The sequence below is a fragment of the Heloderma suspectum genome, chromosome 1 (assembly GCF_057233095.1).
Source record: "Heloderma suspectum isolate Gila_16-S chromosome 1, 16-S_ref, whole genome shotgun sequence".
NCBI lineage: Eukaryota > Metazoa > Chordata > Lepidosauria > Squamata > Helodermatidae > Heloderma > Heloderma suspectum.
The window spans coordinates 75,188,908-75,213,404 of NC_139458.1; the positions used below are offsets into that span (position 1 = coordinate 75,188,908).

Sequence of the window (24,497 nt, forward strand, 5' to 3'; positions counted from 1 at the left end):
GATGCCCAAGGGAAGCCCACAAGTAGGACATGAGCACAAAAGCACCCTGACACTCATGTTTCTCAGCAACTGCTTCTTATACTGGAGCTAATATACAGCTATCATGACTAGTAGCCATTGACAGCCTTACCTTCCATCAATTTGTCTAACCCCTTTTTAAAGTTGTCCAGGTTGGCAGCCATCAGTACTTCCTGTAGAACTGAATTCTATAGTTTAACTATGTGCTTTAGGAATAATTACTTCATTCTGCCTCCTGAATCCCCACCCCACCCTTGATCCAGCTTCACTGGGTAAGCCCAGGTTTTAGTATTATAAGAGAGGAAGAAAAACATCCCCCAATTCATTTTCTCCACCTCTGCATAATATTATACACCTCTATGATGCCCCCCTTACTTGCTTTTTTTCTAAGCTAGAAAGCATCTATTGTTGTTACCTTTCCTCATAGAAGAGTTGCCCCAGACCCTTGATTGTTTTGGTTGCCCTGTTCTGTACCTTTTCCAGCTCTACAATATCCTTTTTGAGATGAGATGTTTCTCAAAAGACAATAAAAGAAGAAATCCCACGCATCAGGGACGTTTTGCGTAAAATGGCTCAACCTTGTATCTGCTGTTCTCCCTGTCATATCAGAACTCGGCAGGAATAGTGTTGTCCTCACACCTCAACTACAAACAAAATGCAAAAAGCCAAAGCAGAGGGAACTGGACATCTCCATTCCTGTATGAAGACTCACACAATGGTCGGCTCATGAGTATTTCCAATTGCACAGAGGCAAAGCAGTAACATATTCCTAAGACTGCTAAGATTTTCTTCCCAAAGTTTTTGAATTATTCCATTATTGTTCAATTTACTCCATTTACACATGCTCAATTCACAATTATTCAAATCAAGTTCTTGCTCTTTTTATCATCAATTTTAGGGCCTTGGTTAGGATCACCATACAATTGTTAGCAGACCGCTAATGTGCTGATTTTCATGTTCCAGAAAAGAATAGCATAAAACAATCTTCTTCCAATTGCAGCATAGCCAAACAAAACATTTGATGCTGGCTCATTAGGAGGTATGTGACTCAAGTGATGAATTCCCATGATTTTGCAAAGACAGATTTCAAACAGAGCTCTTTTTAAAATCTGTTGGTAAGTCCAACAAAAAACTTGTTAGCTGGGGGGGGGCAGGGAGAGGAAGACAGAAACATGCACATTTCAGCTAGAAAGTTAAAATCTTCCTTATTTGCCATGTTTGGGGGTTATAGGCATTTCAGTTTGTGGGCTGTGGAGAGGCATCAACTGCATATGGCCCATGTTTTATTAGGGTTTTTTAGTTGTTTTTAAGGATATGTTCTAATTGGTGATCATGTATTTTTATTGTGTCTAGTTTTCGATCGCGGCGGAGGGGATTTTTTTCAGGTTGATTAGCGGGGTAAAAATAAAAAATAAATCCAATGATTGTTTTAAGAAGAGGGGGGAACCTGTTGGTAAGTAAACTCAGCCTGATCTCCTTTAATAATTTTGTAGCTGGTAACTGTACTGCTCCTGCAAAACCAATTAACCAGGTTTGTGTAGCCACATTGACTGGGTTGCACAACACAACAACCCACTGTGGGTGACAAGCCACGGTGAGTTGTCATGTTGTCCCAACCCAGACCAATTCCTGCAGGATGGCTTGTGTGTGCGCAACAAGCCACCCTAACAACACATGGCTTGTTTTCGGGGTTGTTTTACCCACAATGGGTTGACGTGTCACCCAAATCCAGCACTGCCAGCCCACTGTGGGTAGCAGACATCGGCCAGCAAGCTGCTTGGCAAGAACAGCAAAACCTCTGCAACTCTTCCCAAGCACAGCGGCGATTGCTCTTTGCAATTGCAGCTGAGCTGCTTCCAGTACCCCCTGTCCTTTGCCAGTGACAGACCCTCCACCTGTGCCCAAACAGCACTTTGGAGGGCTGTCACTGGCTCCCCTGGCTTCTGCCAAGCCACACATCCCTGCTCTGATCATGACCTCAGTCACATTCAGAGCCTATTGACTGCGCAAAAACAGGGCCAGAAATCCCCCCCATTTTCCTGGCCCCAGGGAATGTGTGCAAATGTCCCCCTTTTTAAATTATTTTTTAAAACTGGGTTTTCAGAGTTGCGCGGTTGCACAACTCTTGACTGTCCAAAATATACAGGCTTGCCTTGCCTGGAGCCTTATATGTTTGAGCCATCAAACATACAAGGTAACAGTCAAGGCTACACTGTTGGCTGATTTGACAACCTTTGACAGTTGACAGGTGGGAAAGGGGGTCTAGATCACCCCTTGGCAAGGAGATCCCCAGGGTTCAAAGGGTTGCCCTGAACCTTGGGGGTGCCCTGCTCAAATCCCCACTTGCCCAAGTCCCCAACAACAGTTTTTCACAGAAAAGTGCACGCCATTCCCTTTTTCACTCCCAAACACAGTAATCGCATCTAGTGTGACAGCTGTCAAACTAGACACAGATAATGTGCTTGGGAGTGAAAAATGGGGTGACATGCACTTTCCTATAGAAACTACTTGCTGCCGACTCAGGGGGGGTGCACTAGGATGAAGGCACTCTCAAGGGTCAAGGAACCCTTTAAATCCTGGGGATCCCCTTGCTAAGTGAGTAATGTAGAGCACTTTTCCCTGCCTGTCAACTGAAAAAGGCCATCAAATTGCATGGTGCTGTCAACACTACGGTGTAAAATTTCAAAATGGTTAAAATCTTCCCTATTACCACTGTTACATGAGGAAGAACTATCGTTAAAATCTTAAATACAGTTAGGATAGCAGTTCCTTTTTGGCATCTCAGATGGATGAAGGTTTCTGGATAGAACGTGGAAGTGTGCTACAGTAAGTTCCTCCCATCAATACAACCACTTCCCATTTCATCTTCCTCCTGAACAACAATTGTGGTCTGAACATAATTCTACAAAACTTTTCTTTAAAAACCAGAATATTTACTCATAATAAAAATCGCCCTTGAGGAAACGTGATTACAACAACTGACAAGCTCACTGACTTTACAATTTCCAATCATTGATTCCAAATTAATTTCCAAGAATGAAAGTTTTTCTTGTGAACCACCAGTACTTATATTAGGACAAATGAATCATATATATTAGCATCCCTTATCTTTTTATAATCCAGAAGTTAATAGATGAGCAAACCCTCTGTTCCTTGTCCATTTCTCCATGTATACAAATGATGGCATTCTTTGTCAGATTTTATTTTAAAAATACAAGATTTGTAGGATTTCCCCTTGGTTATTCTCACCTTCACTGCAGTCAATTCTAGCCTTTATTCCAGGAGTGGGCAACCTGTGGCCCTCCAGATATTTTGGCCTATAACTCCCATCAGCCCTAGCCAGTAAAGTCAGGCAAGGAACGATGGGAGTTGTAGGCCAAAACATCTGGAGGGCCACGAGTTGCCCACTTACTGTAAAAACCACATCGTCAATTATCTCAGCATCTACCTTTAACTCAAGAACAGCATTATAAGCTATAGAGTGCAGGACAACATGAGAAGCACAAGAGCTTCATGCTTACTGTAGTTCTGTATCATCCGGAACAAAAAACATACACCTCCTGCTGTGGGAGATGTGCAAGCTGTTACCTACTTAGTGAGATGAAAGTACAGAAGAGCACAAGAAACAGGAAGCACAATGCATTTGAACCTCCTGTTCCAAATAAATTCCTTAACTTCTGAATATGCCAAGTGTCTTATTAAGCAAGGTATAATAATCGCTATGCCAGCGAAATAGCCCTAAGTGGAATTGCTTCAGTGCAGCAATACACACTGCATGCACTCATGATCCTTCTCCTGAACTGGAACTATACAAACAATTGAGCTGCACTGACAGATATAGCACAAAACAGATATAGGCAGGGGTAGGATCCACAGATGGCAACATTCAGTGCAATCCAAAAAAAGAAAAGGACTTTCCATTCCATTGCTGACAAAACTGATACCAAATATTCAGAGTATATACAAGTCCAAACAGTCCCCAAAGACTACAGCTAAACACACAAATGTGGCAAAATTATGTAATGAGCTGAGCACTATTACAAATCTAACCATAGCCTACAAAATGGTAGGGAACAAAGAACATTCACCAAGTACAGAAAGCAAAGACAAGGTCAAAGCACAGACCAGGCCATTGTAAACATCAGGTTTGTCTGGAACCACATGCTTCACATAACATGTTAACTTACTTACTTGCACCAGTTGCCAAGAACCCAGAGCAGATACCTATAAAATAAATTTATACTCGATCATGTGTAAAGCATGCCTACATGTTGCTTTATCAAGAAGGCATGGAAAACCAGTTCGTAAAACCAACACATGACATCCTTCCATAACAAGACTAAGCATCACAAAAATCCTACAGTAAAAAGGGAGAAAATTTGTTTATAGTTCCAAATACAACAGCCTCCTATGCAGGTTTATACTTGATGGAATGCCGATAATGAGAATAGAACAAAATGAAATGGGAGATTAAGTGTAATATCCTGAAATAGCCTCATGTGTGCAATGCAAGCAAAAATAACATTTATGTATGACATTTTGGGGCCTGTCTTTCAGTTAAAGACAGATGCTCCACACACATACCATCTGTCAACTAGCACAAGGTTGTGTTCCTGATGCATAGCTGTCCCACGTTCTACTGTGCCTGCTCTATAGCATAAATATATCTAGAGAATATTTACAAATGGGGGAAGGGTGTTGATACTGCTGCTTTATACATCTGCAAATATACATGCAACAAACATGTGCGATGCAGATATGCATGAGGGAGATAGAACTGGCTGTGGCTTCCTTCTATATATTTAATGTGAAGCAGCTCTTAGGCATAATTTTCTTGACTACTGCAGTAAAAGGCTAAACACATGAGTATGTGTTTTTCGTTAATCTACTTCAGGGTAATTTTGTGTTCTGTTATATGCATGCTTCATCCCTACAAACCTATTTGCATACTTACAATATGTTAATTTGGAGAATCTATGCAACTTTTTTGAGCAAAACATTTCCAAACAAAACAATACAAAGCACTATGGCTGTGCTACGAGAATAATGTCTAAAATGCTTTAATGTGGTTAGAAAATGGGTGGGTTACAACCACAGCTTGGGCTTGGAATCAAAAGCCTCAGAAGCTAATGCCAGAACATGATAGCATGTAAATAATAAAATAAAAAGGAGGATGCTATAATGTATGTGAAGCATGGACTGCTGTATAGTAGTATCATTGCTCTATAAGCATACTTTGGGCTAGGGCACAAAGCTTTCAGAGCAAAGGAATTTCCAGACCGCATGCATCAAGACTCCTCTTACCTTAGAAGTAGTCAACACAGTGATTTCTATAGCACGAACTTACTTTGCCTGCTTATCTAGAAAACTAAATAAAACTGGGAAAAGGCAATACCAAGCAATGCCACTACCTAGCCATCCAGGAGCAGAACAACCAAAAGATCAAGGAACACCCCCCAAACTGCAAACCTGATTTTAAGGGTGGGTGCAACCCCAGGCAAAATAGGTTCTACATCTATTCCCAAATTGCCAGAAGCCCCAACCAACATTACCTTCATCTCCAGGATATTTCAAATGGACTAGGTAGACCAGAGGCCACAATTCATTCAGCCAGTTACAAACACTGAATTAAGTTTCACACATCCTCATTATCTGTCTCTACAATACAACTGTTAAGAATCATCAGCTATGTACCAGTACCCCCAATTCACATATTAAAAGTAGTACTAGCTTTGTCAATGATCAGTTCATTCAGCCATTTTTTGAATAGCAAGATTATGTCTGGAAGTCATGTTGCAATGGGGATCTAGTCCTGTGAATGCATTTATGCATCCCTGACAACACTAACTAAATATAACATAAGAAGAGCTGTGCTGGATCAGACCAAGGTCCATCTAATCCAGCATTCTGTTCGCACAGTGACCAACCAGCTACCCACAGGAAACCCACAAGCAAGATATGAGTACAAGGGCACCCTTCCACTCATGTTCACCAGCAGCTGGTGTACATAGCCATACCACTTCTGGAACTGGAGGTAGCATCTAGCCATCAAGACTAGTAGCCACTGATAGCTTAATCTTCCATGAATTTTCCAATCCTCTTTTAAAACCATCCAGATTAGTGACCTTCTTGTGGTAGCAAATTCTATAGTTTAACTATGCACTTGCTTTTATCTGTCCTGAATCTCCCAGTAATCAGCTTCATGGGATAACCCGGGTTCTAGTATTATGAGAGAAGGAGAAAAATGTATCCTATCCTCTTCTACACCATGCATAATTTTGTACACCACTATCATGTCTCCGCTCACTCACCTTTACTGTAAACTGAACAGTCCCAGATGTTGTAATCTTTCCTCATAGGGGAGTTGCTCAAGCCCCTCGATCATTTTAGTTGCCCTTTTCTTCACTTTTTCTAACTCTACAGTATTCTTTTTTAGAAGTGACCCACTCCTTACATCCCTCCACTGGGAGAATTTACCATTTATTCCTACTCTCTGCTTTCTGTTCATTAACCAGTTAGTGATCCATAAACAGACCTCTTCTCTTATTCCAAGTTTGCTCAGGGGTCTTTGGTGAGAGACTTTGTCAAAAGCCTTTTGGTAATCCAAGTAAACAGTGTCTACTGGATCACCTCATCCACACGTTTATTGACACGCTCAAAGAACTCTAAAAGGTTAGTGAGACATGACTTACTTTTGCAGAAGCCATGGTGATTCTTTTTCAACAGGGCTTGTCTTTCTATATGCTTACTAATTTTATCTTTAATAATGCTTTCAACCAATTTACCTGGAACAGACATTAACTAGCCTGTAATTTCCTGGATCCCGCTGGATCACTTTTTAAAAACTGGTGTTACATTTAAAAAATGGTCATTCTCCAGTCCTCTGGTAAAGAGGCTGATCTTAGGGGTACGTTACGCATTTTTGTTAGAAGATCAGCAATTTCATATTTGAGTTCTTTAAGAACCCTAGGATGGATGCCATCTGGGCATAGTGATTTATTGCCTTTCAGTTTGTCAATAAGGTCAAGAATTTCATCTCTTGTTACCACTATTTGCCTCAGTTCCTCAGACTGCTTTCCTGAAAACATCTACTCAGGTACACGTTTCTGTAGTACATTTTCTACAGTGAAGACAGAAGAAAAGAATTCAACTTCCTCCACGTCAAGGTCTGAGAGCCCTCCTGGCATGTGTAGTCATACAAAGAAGTGGACATCCAAGTGAATAGGCTTTATTATGCTAAGCAATCAGTCCATCAGCAATTCCCATTACAGACTTGGTCATCTTAGTGCAAAAATCCCTGATTACGCTGACACAATTCTAATGGCATATCTAAAGACCCCTTTAGAGATGTACTACAGTAGGATAGATGGTTGTTGCAAGTATGACAGTAATCTATAACACAGATCCTGAAAGGCTTTCTCAGACCCGCCCTCAGGGAGGGTCTTCCCTTAGAGATCTCCAGTGATTGGCTAATTTGGTTGAACGCCTTAGTTCCTTGTATTGCTCCTCCCTCTTCACTTTGCGTCTCATATATGCATCTGCCACACTCACCTCTGAGAGCTACTGAGTTCCCTTGGCAGGAAATGTTATAGTTAGACTTTGAACCGATTGATCAGATTGTCCTTGGGAAGATTCTTCCCTGTCTGTCTCCTTGAGCTCCCTGAGATTTGGGCTCCTCCCTGTCTGACTCTGTCAATGAATCCACTTCTATGGTCTCTGCAGGGAGTCTGGGCCCAATCCTGACACTCCCTAGCTGCTTTCCTACTTCTGATATATTTTAAGAATTCTTTATTTTGGACCTTGGTTTTGTTAGTGATATGCTCCCCAAGATGCTTTTTTAATTGTCTTCTTGCATGTCTTTTGTACACGTTTGTGCTCCCTTTGATTTTCCTTTAAGCAAGGTTTCCATTTTCTGAAGGACACCTTCTTCTCTCAAATAGATTTCTTGACACTGCTTGTTAAACATGCTGGTGATCTGGTTGTTTAATGCTAACCCACACTCACCAGTTTCACATGACAACCCCTGAGCAGGGGTTGGATATGCAATGTGGTTGTCAAGAGCGCCCTGGCGGCCTCTTTCAGTCTACTCCAATAGCTAACTCAAGACACAGACAAAAGGATTCTTTTCAAGGCTTTAATCCTTTTACAACTTAATGACTCTTTCAGATGCTAATCACCAGCGACTAAGCAAGGAACAGCAGAGTAGCCTATGCTCCAGGTTAGGCAGTTGGTCCCCATTTGAAGGAGAATCACGGGAAGACCCTGAACTTATGGGCTAGGGAGAGTTCCTCCCTCTTTCCCTTGGGTCCTCAGGACGCGACCGTTGCTTGCGCGCCAAACAAGTGCTACGCCTCCTTTCCGCACCCTCCAGCTGTCATCACTCCTGGCGTCAGCATCGAGCGTCCAGCAAGCCGCCCTCCAGTGCTCTCTCACTGCCAGGGTCACTATCTCTCTCAGGAATGCTGGCAGGAGGAATATCTGCCAGCTGCTGTGCCTGTGAGAGATGAGCGTGATCCTCTCCCACGGATTGCTGTTCCTCCTCAGAATCAGAACTGCTCTGCGGTTCTATCAGCTCCGCTTCCACCCTGACAGTGGTGCCCATGGGTGCCAAGGATCATCGTGGGTTATATAACCAACAACGAGCCATGTTGTGTCGTGTGAACCAGATCCAATCCATGGTTTATTTAACCCATGGTTTGCTGCCTGACCCAGAGTCTGTCTGGCAATCGAACAAGCTATGGTTTTTTTTCTCAATCCCTGGGTTGTTTGTTTCCATCCTCCTTTACCTGCTCCCTCCCTGTATCTCAAATATCTTTGCAGCACTGCAGTACTGGCATGTAGAACAGCTGAGGGTCTTGCCCACTGCCTCTGTAGCCTTGTAAAATAATTCATGTATAACCCACAGTTCTGGGTTCACATGTAATGACAAACCATGGTTTAAACAACACAGAGTTCATAATCCAAAAACAAACCATTAATTATCTTTCTGGGTTGTTCATGGTTAACAAACCATACTTTGTTAGCACAGCCACATTCACACATCACGACAAGTCAGAATTCAACAAATCATATCATGGGTTAGTATTATGTACAAACCAAGCCTTGTATTTTATGAGATAGGAATTTTGATGAATACAAATGAAAAATCATCATCCGCAGAAAGCCAAATTCCTGGTCATCATCTCTGGCTACATAACCAGGTTTCCATAATGCAATGAATCATCCTGTCTTCCATTCAGACAACATGCTAAACCATACTCAGTCATTGAGTATGGGTTGTTGTTGAACGATGGGTTGTTTGTTGAACCATGGGTTAGCGTGTTGTTTGAATGTCCACAGGATGGCTTGTTAACCACCCCGAACAACCCAACAACAAACCATGGGTTCTCAAGGTTGCTTGATGAAGAAAGTAAGCCATACACCATGGTTACCAAGCGACCCTGTGGACATTCAGACAACACACTAACCCACGGTTCAACAAACAACCCATGGTTCAACAACAACTCACACTCAACCACTGAGTGTGGGTTAGCACTATGAAAGCCTCGGGATAAGATGGGCAACGCATCACACCATACAGAGCATTCAAAGCCACATTGCCTAGAGCAAAACTGCTTTCCTGGCCTCCATCTTGCTTCATATCTGGCTTGTATCGCCAGAGGCAAACCAACTGTAAGGGAAAGGCCAGGCTACACTCAAAAAAGGAGAGTCACACACCTCCCACACCCAAGATAAACTACCTAACGCTAGCTTGAGAATGTGGCTGTGAGAAATAGCTATGTAACCAGGTATTATTTCAATAATATGCATTATTCAAATCACATAATTTGATATACGAGACAAAGTAGTTGCTATACATGTTCAGAAGCCTGCTTGAGCCAATGATTATCAAACATTGAAATGTTACAGACACACAGCTTTCCGGGCAACTGCTAGTTAGGGTGTTACCAAAAACAGACAACAGCCATTATTTCTAGGTGTCCTGATCCTTAAAGTGCTATTCTTTTGCCAGCCCAATGAGCTGTATTAGAGCTGACATGGCTGAAGTACTCCAAGGACTAGGCCACACAAACATTTTTTACTGGTCTGCATCTTACGACTGAGCCAGTAGAGTGCAACAAGTTAGAACACATTTAGAATTACCTCACATTACTGACAGAACTGTACTTGGGCAGGCCACAAGGCACACCTAGTGCATCACATTATTGGTTCAGTTACTCTGCTGGTCATCACCAGAGCTTCCCACGCTTCCAAAGGAATTAATTTCATTATAAGGAATTCAGCTTTAATGACAGACAGCTGAAGAAGAATGCTTCTTTTCATCTAGGAGTATGTTACAAGGTAAACCCAAACTCTAACACACATTTGCTTGCAACTGTAATGAAAGAAATACAGATATCAATCTATTTATTTATTTTTATTTATTTATTTCATTTCTATACCGCCCAATAGCCGAAGCTCTCTGCTCTCTATTAATTAGGATAAAAAAAACAGCAACCCAGTAAGTGTTTAGCTTAGAAAAAAAAAGAGAGTAAGGGGAGACATGATAGAGGTATACACAATTATGCAGTGTGGAGAAAGCAGGAGACCTTTTTCTCCCTCTTTCATAATACTAAAACTGGGATCATCCAATGAAGCTGAATGGTGGGAGATTCAGGACAGATAAAAGGCAGTACTTTTTCACACAGCGCATAAACTGTAGAATTTGCTACAACAAGATGTAGTGATGGCCACTAACTTGGATGGCATTACTAAGGGATTAAACAAATTCATGTAGGATAAGGCTATCAATGGCTACTAGTTACCAATGCTACCTCCAGGACCAGAACTGGTATGTCTATCTATGTATACCAGTTGCTAGGAAACATGAGTGGGAGGATGCCCTGCTTGTGAATTTTCCACAGGCAGCCGGTTGGCTACTGTGTGAACAGAATGCTGGATTAAATTACCCTTGGTCTGATCCAGCATACCTCTTATGTTCCCAGACCTTTAAAAAGTATGCATAGCAATGTACTGCTCAAGACATAGACTTGGGACCTATGTTCCTCCTCCAATCACATAAGTGGAGGGGCAATTTCCATCAACACCCGCTCCCCTGCAGCCCCCTGCACTATATCCCACACCACTTCCAACAGTCCCCCAGGCCCAGGAAGAGATGGGGGGGCCAAAGGGAGCCACAAATTGAATTGGGAGGCAGGAAAACCTCGGTCCACAAACATGAACTGTTCCACACATGGAAGGAAAGTTAGGATCCAAGTCATAGACTGGGTTCGCATGCATACTAAAGCCCACTGTGACTTATTTAAGCCACAGTGGGTTGCGGCATGTGGTGGTGGCCATTTTGAATTTTCAACCCCCAGAAAGGGGTTGCCATGGTTTGTCATGTCATCCTATCCCTCGGTTAACCATCAAACAACCCGCACTACCCAGATTAATACCAGACATAACCCCCCACCAGGGGATGAATATTCAAAATTACCACCGGCATGTGCCGCAACCCTCTGTAGCTTAAATAAGCCACAGTGGGCTGCGGTGATTGTGCAAGCCATCTCAGAGTGCAATCTTCCATCCTGTGCTCACAGAACAGCTCCCACAAGACTCTGTAACAGTCCTCCTCCACCAGGTGCTTCCACCCACTCTTTTTAGAGCACAAAGTGACCCAGCAGGACAATTCAATAGCGGCCAAAGCCCTCCTTTGCCTTAATGGCAGCATCCTGTTCCTAGCTCTTCCCCAGGATACAGATACTCAGAATACTCCCAGGTGAAGCATGAGAAGAGACATGCACAGAAGCCTGGGGAAGAGCCAGCAAGGGGATGATGCCAGGGAGACTCAGGAGGGTTATGGCTGCTAGTGAATGACCATGCAAAGTCACAGCATGCTCAAAGAAGCGTGGGTGGAAGTAATTTTGGGCAGTTGGCCAGGATTTTCATAAAAGCCTGTATGCATCACTCCACTGCACAGGGGGTACACTATTGTACTCATAGTCAAGTAACTTTAAAAAAATCAGTATGTAATGACTAAAAAGGGAAGAAAAATAAATATTAGTACTTTACATGAGGGAACTCTGGTAAGGCATAGAACATCAAGCACCTTGAAAACAATGCAGTGATTACTCGAAGCCAACATGGATTTGTAAAGAACAAATGCTGCCAGACGAATCTGATCCCATTTTTTGATCAAGTAACCTCCCTTGTGGACCGCGGGAATGCTGTAGACATCATATACCTTGACCTCAGCAAAGCTTTCGACAAAGTGCCCCATGATCTCCTGATGAGCAAACTAGCTCAAAGCAGGCTAGATGAAACAACGATCCAGTGGATCCACAGTTGGCTACAGAATAGGACTCAAAGAGTGCTTATCAATGGGATCTTCTCAAACTGGGGGGAGGTAACGAGCAGGGTACTGCAGGGCTCAGTCCTGGGCCCAGTGCTCTTCAACATTTTTATGAATGACTTGGAGGAGGAGGTGCAGGGAATGCTGATCAAATTTGCAGATGACACAAAATTGGGCAGGATAGCTAATACTCTGGAAGACAGAAACAAAATTCAAAGTGACCTTGATGGGCTGGAGCGCTGGGCAGAAAACAACAGAATGACATTTAACAGGGATAAACGCCAAGTTCTGCACCTAGGAAAAAGAAACCAAATGCACAGTGACAAGATGGGGGATACATGGCTCAACAACACTACAAGCGAGAAGGATCTTGGAATTGTGGTAGATCACAAGCTGAATATGAGCCAACAATGTGATGTGGCTGCAAAAAAGGCCAATGCTCTTTGGGGCTGCATTAATAGAAGCATAGCTTCCAAATCCCGGGAAGTACTAGTTCCCCTCTACTCAGCACTGGTTAGGCCTCATCTGGAGCACTGTGTCCAGTTCTGGGCACCACATTTTAAGAGGATGCAGACAAACTGGAGAGGGTTCAGAGGAGGGCAGCAAAGATGATCAGGGGACTGGAAACAAAGCCCTATGAGGAGAGACTGAAAGAAATGGGCATGTTTAGCCTTGAGAAGAGAAGACTGAGGGGAGATATGATAGCGCTCTTCAAGTACTTGAAAGGTTGTCACAGAGAGGAAGGCCAGCATCTCTTCTCAATCATCCCAGAGTGCAGGACACAGAAGAATGGGCCCAAGTGACAGAAGCCAGATTCCGGCTAAACATCAGGAAAAACTTCCTGACTGTTAGAGCAATATGACAATGGAACCAATTACCTAGGGAGGTAGTGGGCTCTCCCACACTGGAGGCGTTCAAGACGAGGCTGGAAAGCCATCTGTCAGGGATGCTCTGACTTGGATTCCTGCATTAAGCAGGGGGTTGGACTCGATGGCCTTGTAGGTCCCTTCCAACCCTACTATTCTATGATTATATGATTAACTTGAAAATAGTCCAGAACGTCTTGCACTATTTCTCAAGTTAATTAAGGCTCTTATACAGTTATTTTATGCAATGAATGTGTTATTTGTTGTACACAGTTCATTCGCCTTCCCTGAAGGGTGTGCTTCTGTTGCTAGAATCCTGAAATTTCCTGAGCACTCCAGAGAACTCAACTCACAACCTTTAGTACCTTGGAAAATGTGATAGTCCCCACCCCCATACCCAGACAGCATCCTTTGTTGTTACAGATGTACTCTGCCATTGTATAAGCCAGGGGTGTCAAACCTCAGGCCCATGGGCCAGATCCAGCCTGCCTGGGGTCCCACTCAGTCCTCCGGGGTTCTCCAGATGATCATGCCCCCTTCCTTTGCCCCACCCCCTTTCCCTCAACTGCTAATCATTATACTGTAAACCCAGCATGAGAGTGCTCATCCAGATTATTTTTTCCCCAGATGGCTGAGAGCTGCAGGAGAAACCCTCCCAATCTCAAGTCCCAAGTGTAAACTTTACTTTGTGTGAACTCCCATGGTGTGTGCAAAAGCACACACAGCAACAAAGTTAATGTTGGGAAGACATTCCTCTCTATCGTGTGGGATGGGATATTGCCTCTGAGTCAAGGCTTGTGGAAGCATCATAAAAGTACTGGGCGGAGGGGGGAGGGATTGTATGTTACAAAATGCAAAAGTTTAAAATTCAATTTGTTTAATTATACAGTGTGGCCCAAAAGTAGGTATACAGCATAGTTTATTTGCATTTTATTACATAATGCTTCCGAGATGAACTCTTTTAATTCGTCCACTGTCTGGGGATTCCTCTCAAAAACCTTATTCTTTACTATGCCCCCCAAAAAGAAGTCAATTGGTGTTAAGTCGGGTGAACGTGGTGGCCATTCAATGCTGCCATGTCATCCGATCCAATGCTGTGGGAAGGTGTTGTCAAGATAGTCCCTTACTGCAAAAGCATAATGAGGACGTGCCCTATCTTGTTGGAAGAGCAGTTCAGCGAAGTTAGCCCTGGTTCTGAGTTGTGGCACTACCACATCATGTAACATGTTTAGGTAATTGTTACTATCCACAGTTGTATTGAAGAAAACCGGTCCTATAACACCTTCGCTGGACAGTGCACCCCACACTGTGACACCTGGCTGGTTCAGTTGAGAAGTGATAGTCAAATGAGGATTTTCATCTGCCCAATACACACTTATGCCTGTTCACGTGGCCTGACAACTTGAAAGAAGCCTCATCTGACCAGATGATCTTATCAAGAAGGTCTGGTTCATTAGAGATTTGGTTACACATCATCTCACAGAATTGCAACCGACGGTCTGGGTCGTCCTCCAGAAGACCATGTAACAGTCTTGGACGGTATGGCTTCAATTTCAATTTACGCTTTAAGTGTTGCAAGGACGTTCTAGGTATGGATATCTGCTTAGACGCATGTCGTGTGGACTTTTTCAGACTGTTCACAAATGTCAGAGCGACTCTCATCTCATTTCCCTCTGTCATAAACGTCCTAGGACGTCCAGATTTCGGTGCATTAGCCACTGCACCTGTTGCTTCAAATTTATCTCTAAGACAATAAATTGTTAGACGTGTTGGTGGAGGAGTGTCAGATGCTTCTTGCCACGTTGTGCACACCCGCTCGGCATTTTCAGTCTTCTAGTACAGGTTTAGAATCCACTTTCTTTGTTCTTGACTCAATTTCGCTGCCATCATTCACAGTATCAGTAAAAAAAACCCTAAACAACTAAACAACTGTATACCTACTTAAGGGCCTCACTCCCCGCACTCTCTACACTTAACTGATTTAACTGTCACTCCCTGTCACTCACTCTTCCCAACTGTCATTCTGACTATACATCTTCTACTCACACATTCTTTCCCCCTCCCATCAATATTCTAAACAACTGTATACCTACTTTGGGGCCACCTGGTATATTTGGCCACCTGGAACTTGGGTATACAATGGCATACATGAAATTTGTATATGTAAAATTGTATTAATTTGCAGATATAAAATGCTGGCTTGTGTCTTCATATCAGACTTGTCTATGCACTAATATTGAAGCTCTTAGGGATGACTTATGTGTATGCTATGTAATCATCCTTGTACACAAGGTACATAATCCAAGTGATTATGCAATTGAATGCTATAGTAGCCTGAAGATATTTGCGTTTGAAACACCTAAGCATTTGGAAAGAAATCCAACAAATCACAGTATATCTTAACCTCAGTGTAACCACTACTTGAACTAACTTGTTCAGACTAGAACAAAACAGATGAAAGGATCAGATTAATGTAGATCAAAAGCATCAGCATTCATTCTGAAAAAAATAAAACTGATTCAGTCCTTTTATGAAAGGGGTGCTCATGTCTCTTGTCTAGAAAGATCTTTACGAAGGCAGAATCTAACCCATTCTGAAAGTAAATGAAGTATATATTTTAGACTGCAAAAGCAGACTGTGGTGATTAAAACAGCTGCTCATGTAACTGATGGCTGAGCAGATAATGGTCTGAGGGATGTTACATAACTTTGAAAATTGGACATGGAGTAAAGATATAACCACATCAAGATCACTAGTTCCAGGCTAGTCTGATGAATAACATGCAATATTTTCCCCATTTGCAGCATTGTTGCAAATAGGGTCTATGCAGCTTCTTGTGTCATCCAAACCTGGCAAGGGTGGCTTGTTGGGGAGATCAACAAACCACACAGAACTCATGGCCTGTTGTAGGGTTATGAGATGGTTTATTATCCACCACAACAAGCCAGCCTCACCGGGTTCAGATGACACAACAAGCCATGGTGGGGGGTTGTTTTGGCAACTTGGCGCCCATGGTTGACCATGATCATGAGAACCAGGCCACTATAAGGCAGCTTCCTATGTTCCTACTGATTTTGTTACAATTTAAAGTTCTGCTTATTTATATTTTATTATTACACATATCCTGCTTTCCGTTCAAGGCAGTGTATATGAGTCTTCCCTTCCTCCACCCCGCACAAATGCCCTGTGAGGTAGAGTAAGACTGCAAGAGTGTACCTGGCCCAAGGTCACCCAGTGAACTTCATGGCTGAGTAGAGATCTGAACCTCAGCTTCCCCATTCCTTGACACTCTAATCATTACACCACACTGTTTACAAAAGTTTTACTGACAAATGAGTACAACAGGTTATAGATTTTTGTAAGTAATAGTTTTCTCTTCCCAAACCACTATTATTAAAAGCAGAATTCTGACTGGCAATTTAAAGTAGTCTTTTATTTAAAGCTTCTTTTACAAAAAGCATAATTCAAACATAACTTAGTGTTCAATCGAAGCAAGCAGCATAGTGATATCCACAGAGATGAGAGTAAAGTGTATCATTTGCCCCTCCACTCCATATGCTCCAGACTCAGTAACTGCTCAGTAGCTCAAAGGGAACCTCAGTTGCTCAGATTTACCACTGACTATGACTGATACCATCTAAGATTAGCTTATTCCTTTACCACTGAAGGAGGAGAATCAGCAGTTTCTGTTCAGAAACCACTGCCAGAGGAAAATACCTAAACGTGCCTGCTCTTAGGTTGTAGAACAGGGCCATCTCTCTCTCTCTCTCTCTCTCTCTCTCTATATATATATATATATATATAGAGAGAGAGAGAGAGAGAGAGAGAGCAAGCACCAATATGAAAGACAACTAAGTGGCTATAGTTCTGGGTTAGGAAGAAGTCACAAGTCCTATACAGGAGTTGTATCTGAATCTGTGGAGCTTCTACTCGCATTTGCTTGAACCCAAGTAGAACCATCTGCAGGACTGGGAACCCTGCTTTATCAGTGTTCCTGAATGAGTGGAGGGTTTTACTCACATTCAAGTGAACACGAAGAGAAGCTCCCTTCAGACCTTGCTGCTCAATGTAGCAAGTCAGGAACTGAGAAGGTGGGGCCAGCACATGTGGGGACATTGGGGCTGGGGCCAGCACTACAGAACCGGGCCCCCTACATGGGCTTAGATTCAGGCGTAACACTAAACAGTGCTATAGTTAGAAGAGCTAAAACAGGGTGGGCAGAAGGTAGATCTAGATCTACCAGTAGACTTCTGGGTGATTTGCAGTATTTGTTTGTTTCTTACATTTATCCCACTTTTTCCTCCAAGGGGCCCAAGGTGGTGTCCATGATCCTCCTCCTCTTCTCCATTTTATCTTCACAACAACCCTGTGAGGTAGGTTAGCCTCAGAGTCAGTGATTGGCTCCAAGTCACCCAGTGAGCTTCATGGCAAAGTGGGGACTAGAACCCAGATCTCCCTATTCTCAGTGTAACGCTCTGATCACTACACCACACTGACAGTAGATCAGCAAGGATTTCTGCCTCCCCAAACAATAGCAACAAAATGACTCCTCTATCCTGCCCTACAGAAGGCTCTTACATAGTTATTTTGGGTGGAATCCAACCAGAAGTGGATTTTTATGTTGAAGGAATGTGAACTCTATTCACTTCTGGTATTCAAATTAATTCCTAAGATCTGAATTCTTAATTCTAAGTGTACGTCTTTTGCACTGGAGTCTGGTTGTGGATCTCAGCATTCAAATAAAAACTGAGGTAGATCCTGCAAGTCTGAAGTCTGCCCACCCCCAAGCAAAAAGACAGAAACTGCCCTTAAGAAGTTGGAGTAAACTGGAAACATTCCATAGGAATGGATGGAAACGTATATGTTTATATGGAGAGAGTAAAGAAAATTGACGATGGCATATTATAAGAAAGAAGGAACCACTCTTACATTGAAGCAAATAGGTGGGGTTGTGCTATTTAGATTGAGTCTTTGGAGTGGAAAAGTGTTTTCATAATGGTACATTAAAAAAGCAAAGATAGCCTCCCTGACCTACGAGAAACAAAACAGAAAATACCCAGTTGGGCAGTGCCTTTATTAGGACTAACCAAACTTCCACAAAAATGTGCATATTTTGGAATTGTCTTATTTCATATATAACGGAGGCATACGTAATTGTTCAATATTGCTGCAAGCAAACAGCCACGCAGTACATAATTACTGAAGTTATGCAGTTAGTATTGCGACACTGTCCCTTTCAAAATTCATTCATTCCCATACAAAAAAAATTGTATTGCAGGAACAAGCTGGACAGAAATAATTACAATCAAGCACCCACAGTTACATCCATGGTAACAATCACATAACCATTAAAATATCCCAATTCCACTACAGTTCAAATACCTAACCATTGAAATTTTCTCAATCCTCTCTCAATCCTACCCCCAAAGCTTCACGGAACCTATCAACATTACAATCGCAAATAAATTGCACTTATGTTTCACTCTGAAACAATACATAAAACATTAGTCTCCTCTGAAGGTTTATTAGCATTCCAGATGCTATAATTTCATCAAGGCAAAAAAAATTACCACCCAAAAAAAAACCATGCAGGGGTTTGTAGCTACAGTGAAAGATACGGAGCCCTATAATGCCAAACTGCCCCCCTGAAGGTTCAAATATTGAGATACTTGACCACTCTCATCCCAGACAAAATAGCACTGTTTTCAGCCATGTACAAATACAGAAGGTATTTGGGATAGGGGCACTTTGAGAATGAGGTCTGTCTGATTTTATATTTTATTTATCAGGACACTTTCCTATACAGCATAGCATGTAAGGTTTCAACTGTGTACATTATTAGGAAATTGAGAGGTACTTTCTGGTGTGTCCTATAACCTAAAAATAACCAAGTTGCTTAATAAGATCCACATTTCTTGAATACACATACAAATATCTATCCAGTGCAATGGTTAGAAGTTATACCTCTTTATTAGGAGATCAAACCTGTAAAGGGCTCTTGCTTTACAAGCATAACTCCTCTGCTATCAACTTCTCCTGCTTCTAACCAATAGCCACCAGGCAGTAAGGAAGTGCTAAGTTCTCCAAGAATAAATTATGCTTCTCTTCACCCAGAACTACACTCAACTTGTAAAAGAAAGGAAGTGTTAGAAGCCTTCCAACTTGATGGGCACAGGCTCTGGAATGTAGGTTGTTGCACTTTCAGCAACTCAACTTTAAGTTTCTTTATTAAACTTTATCAGAGTGAACCTTCCAAACACAGGAATCCCTGTGACTGAATATTCACAGACTTCAAAATAAAAGAATTAAAAAAAAATTCAAAATACATTTTAAAGCTTCAGTGCTTTTTACACTGCATTTACAAGAACTACTGCTCAGTTTAGAATTATTTTTGCACTCCAAATGTATGACTCAAAGGCGATCTTATAGAGAGACACCATTTCCAGTGGTCAGCGGAAGAGTCATTCACACACACACGCACATGTTTCAAACTAAATGCAGTTATTCCTCAGGAACACCGGTATTTCTGGCCAACTCACTTGTTCCGCAGACTGACGGACTATAATAGGAGTAGGGAACCTGTGGCCCTCCAGATGTTGTTGGAATCCAACTCCAATCATCCCAAGCCAACATGGTCAAGGGTTACAGATGATGGGGGTTGTAGTTCAACACTTCATAGAGGGCCACAGATTCCCTGCCTCTGGACTACAACAACAACCAGGAACTGGGCTTATAAAGTAGGTATGGATGACAAAGCACAAATCCCTTTGCTTGAAAAAAAAGTGACTGACAAGTAGGAGAAACAATGCTAGTTAACAGGTATCATAAAGTAATCACAAAACTGCTTAAAAATATTCTGCTTTATCACAATTTAGTCCTGATTATATGCAAGAGCAGATTTTAAAAACCTTGCTAAGAATATTGCCCCTACTTCTAAAACCTCTCTGCAAGCCTCACCTCACCTGAAATGGTGCCCCTTATCTCACCTAGTTCAAAGAAGAAAAATTCAAAAGTAGCCAGAAAGACAAGCACTTTCTCCTGTCCAATCTACTGTATACAAACAGTGACAAAAATATACTGCACAGAAAAGCTAAGCTGTCTGAATAATTTTCTGCTTCAAGTTTACATTCTTACCTCAGTTTTATTCTCCTAATGACTCATTAACATAACTTTAAAGTTGTTATTCCTTTTGTCAGCATCATTGAGCAATATATTCAAGAAGTATTTCAGCTGTAAAAAAAAGGGGGGGGAGAAAAGGGTTGTTTTATAAGTACGTATCAAATGTTTTGACCTTGTAGTGAATTCCACAGAATCCCGTTTTTTTCCAGACACACAGCATGACTGTATGTTCCAAAACCATGCATGCATGATTGACTTTGTGTGCAACCCAGTCCCCCAGTATTTAATCCTCTGCTCACTTTGAATCCAAGAGGTCATCTGCACTTTCAGTTTAAGGAGTCTTAGATGCTTAGAACCAAATACTTCCCCATGAATGAAAACCACCTAATATCTGAATGCATCCTAAGGTAAATAGAAATAAAGGGGCCTCATTCAATTCCAAAAACCATGTGGATGGGGGAGTGCAATATTACTGACCTACTATTCAGTAATATTCTACTGCAATTCATTTGAACTTCAATAAAGCTCTGTTGGTATCAACAATTAGTATTATCATAAAAGGGGGGGCAGTATGTTTGTTAAAAATGAAGCACCAGACCTTTAGAAGCAGCTCAAATCACATAAGAGGCACTTGGAAAGGCAGAAATATGTAAACCAGCCAGCAACTTGCAATCATATTTGAGCAAATCAGTTCTGCATTGCACTACCACAATCCTAAAAATCTGCACCCCAAGAACCGATATTGCCATCAACAATAGGAGAAAGTAGGTTCTTCCAACAGTCTCCCATCGAACATCAGGCTATTCCCACAAGAGAAGTGTTTACAAATGATCTCCCACACACTGTATTGTCATTATAGCAGCCTGTAAATATGTGCACAAAAGCTACTAGCCCACCTACCCGCCCACCCGCCCATACTTATTTTATTTGCAGCACAGTGATGATTTTAAAAAGAACCAATTTGCTCCCAGTTTACAAAAGCTTTCTTGCTTGGCCACCTAGAGGTATTTCTTACATGCCTCTGTTGACCAGGCATTTACAAGCTTGCTTTCGAGAACAACATGTAACTGCAGTAATTAAACATGTATTCACATCACCCTTACACTATACTCCCATCCTTTTCTGTTCTGTTAAACTTATTCCCACCCACCCCACCAGCGCCACTATAAATATAAAGACAAAGCCAGAAAGGTAACTAAAATGGAAATTGCACACATATTTCTCAACTTCCCCATCTTCTTCACTTGAGAGATGCAAAAATAAAACACTGAATAGTCAAGCATAACTTTAAAGTGACAGTATCCAACACTGGTAAGACTACAGCCGACAGGAAGTCTGTAAGATACAAGGTATAATCATGAACACCAGAATGTTCTTGAGAATAACCTAGTAATTCAGTTACGTGTATAAGACTCAATCCAATTCACCATAGGCACAGCACCCACATGTGAGGGATCCCCACAGAGCATAACATAGCCCCATTCTCCCCCTTCCACCTATGGCACATGCATATGGGCATTCACAGTGTGACATGTCATTACAGGGAATGGGAGGCTTGTGCATAACTCCCATATCCCCACATCCAGGCCCGTCCCCCTCCACTCAATCATGTTCCTTTATGAAGTGGAAGACTGGATGGAGATATGGGAGGTCCACAAAGGCTTCCTGTTCACTGGAATGACCCAAAACAGAAATATTCTTGGGAGTCTGAAAAAATTATCATGCTATTCACGGTAATGTCCTAACATGTTAAATGCCATGCTTAAATACAAGCATGCCATGGTATAGATAAACAGGATTCCCTTGCATCTTAACAGGATCTGTGTGCGCGTGCACACATGTGTCCTCACAGTGAACTATTTCTCACAGTGAACTATTTCTGGATCAAAATGTATCTTAAACACTAACATGTTAACATTTTGGTATGTGAATAATGAATAATGTTTTATTTACATACACAGAAAATGTTTTTGCTTTCTCTGAGGAAATTTTGGTTTGGACAGATTAAAATATATTCAGGAGTGGCTTTTCTAAATCCAGTCAATACATTCAGGGTGCAATCCTATGCATGTTTAGACAGAAAAAAGTCCTACAACTTCCAGCATTCCCCAGCCCTTAAACATGCATAGGATTGCATCCCTGGTTGCTTTGCAGTGAAGGGATTAATTTTGATACCAAAATCTATTATGCTTTAGGAAGATCAGAATAGGGAAAAGATGGATTCTTTAAGCCAGTTTCTAATCCCTGCAAGATTTAGATCTGTTAAGATGCAACACTAACACTGTTTCCTGTACAGTGAGACTGACTGGGTAGGAAATGGACAGAAACACATACAAATTTGAATGCAGGTGTTTAAGACACAGGAGAGAATTTATTAAAGACAAGTCAAAAGGTGAGAAATAAATGAGTAATGTATATAAAAATAGAAATGGACATCTCCATGAAAATGTAAATAGCAGTTTGCAGATTGTGCAACTATTTTTCTCTCTTAAGATCAGTTTATCTACACAACATCACTTCATTTAAGTACAACACCCCCAAATTTCGGGGAGGGGGGAATCAAGCATTCAAGATCATTATTCCACTGAAATTAAACTAGACAGCAATCACCTTGTCATGAGATTTTCTGGTGATCTGCCACTGACAGACCAGGCTGACAGGAGTCACCTCTTCTCACACAATGAAGTATTTCATAGGGAAGTATTTCGTAGGGATGGGCAAGCAGCCTTGCACTTGCTCCAAAATGCATGGTGTCCTTTGAGCATTAAAGTTGAATACTCAGAAATCCTTGAGAGGGTTCTTCTCCAAGCATTTGACTTAATGCTTGGAGGGCACAATGACAGCCCTCCCCACCTGCCTTCCCTGGCCCATAGGACAAGAAAGAGTATCCTTAGGCTCCAGAAACAACAGAAGCAGCCTGTCCGGTCTCCTGCTCAATGGAAAATGATGCTCTCTAAGCACTGTTTCCCACACGGAGTGATGAGGCTGGATGCGCAGAACATCATTTCTAGCCAGTGAGGGGCCCAAACAGAATAGCCAACAATTCCAAACATCTGTCACTAAGTCTTTTCCCAATATAACGTCTCCCACTGAGCCTTCTCCCAGGAAACCTGCAAACTTTCTGAAACTGTCACAGGGAATGAGACATTACATTAGATCCTGGATTCTCAATCAAAAGGCAACTCCCCCACCACATGGGGCAAAAGCATATGTACAAGATGCTATTCTAGGAGCAATCACATTGCTGCAAGACAAGCAGCAGCTGAAAATTGTTTTGCATTAAGAATTTCCTGTTTCTTTCTTCCTCATACTAGCTCTAATCTCTCAATAAAAATCCTGATTCCGACAGGTGTGGGGCACAGTGAAAGGACGGGAATGAGGAAGACTTCCACATCTGGAGACTAAGCTAACAGCAGCTGGAAGGAGGAAACACTCAGTTCATGACCTTCACCTTTGTGCCCAAAGTCACTGAACAGGCACCATTACTTCCCTAGATTCTTCTCCAATCCTACAGAGCAGGGGTCCCTAACCTTTTCAGGCCAGAAGGCACATTTGGAATTTCAAGATAGCTTCATGGGCACTCTCACAAAATAGGTGCCATGGCCAAAAGGCAGACTGGTGAGGTGAAAAGAAAAGTAACTGGCTGAAGAATAAATACAAGGCACAGGTGAGATCTGAGTTCAAGAACACAAACACACTCCTTTGACCCCCCAGTTTTCTACTTTAACACCCATTTCACAGAAGGCAAACTGATAAGGCTCAGAGACAAGTTACTTGTCCAAGAAACAGAGTAAAAGGAAAAGCGTAGGGTATGAGCCCCAAATGCCAAGTCATATTTTTGCCCCCACAAAGCACAACAAAATACCAATTTCACAGAAAGCAAACTAGTAATGCTCAGAAACACACACACACACACACGTACGTATAGAGCACAGGCAAAATAGATATGGAAGGCTGAGTCAATTTAGACAAAAAGCTTCAGTTCTAGAGGTTTGGGGACTTCAGGTTAGATTGCATCAGTTCACATGACATGGCAGCACATGGGTTAAACAACCCTTGTGCTGCTGTGCACAAGTGGGAAAGAGTGGATTCGCTGCCTGCAGAGTTCCTGCTACTTCTGAGTTTTAATGGCTTGCTGTTGGGTTAATCAGTGGTTTGTT

At 42.1% G+C, this 24,497-nt stretch overlaps 1 protein-coding gene across 6 annotated transcripts in view; it reads right to left on the reverse strand.

The window, feature by feature from the left end:
• SIPA1L1 (signal induced proliferation associated 1 like 1) overlaps positions 1-24,497 on the reverse strand; it is a 257,448-nt gene that overhangs the window by 199,176 nt on the left and 33,775 nt on the right. For 2 of the 6 annotated variants that reach the window (XM_084847797.1, XM_084847806.1), the window contains one exon: positions 20,353-20,448. The exons of the other annotated variants lie outside the window; for them this stretch is intronic. The gene's annotated coding sequence lies outside the window, so the exon portion shown is untranslated. Of the gene's footprint in view, positions 1-20,352; positions 20,449-24,497 lie in introns of those variants that run through there. 6 annotated transcript variants of the gene reach the window in all.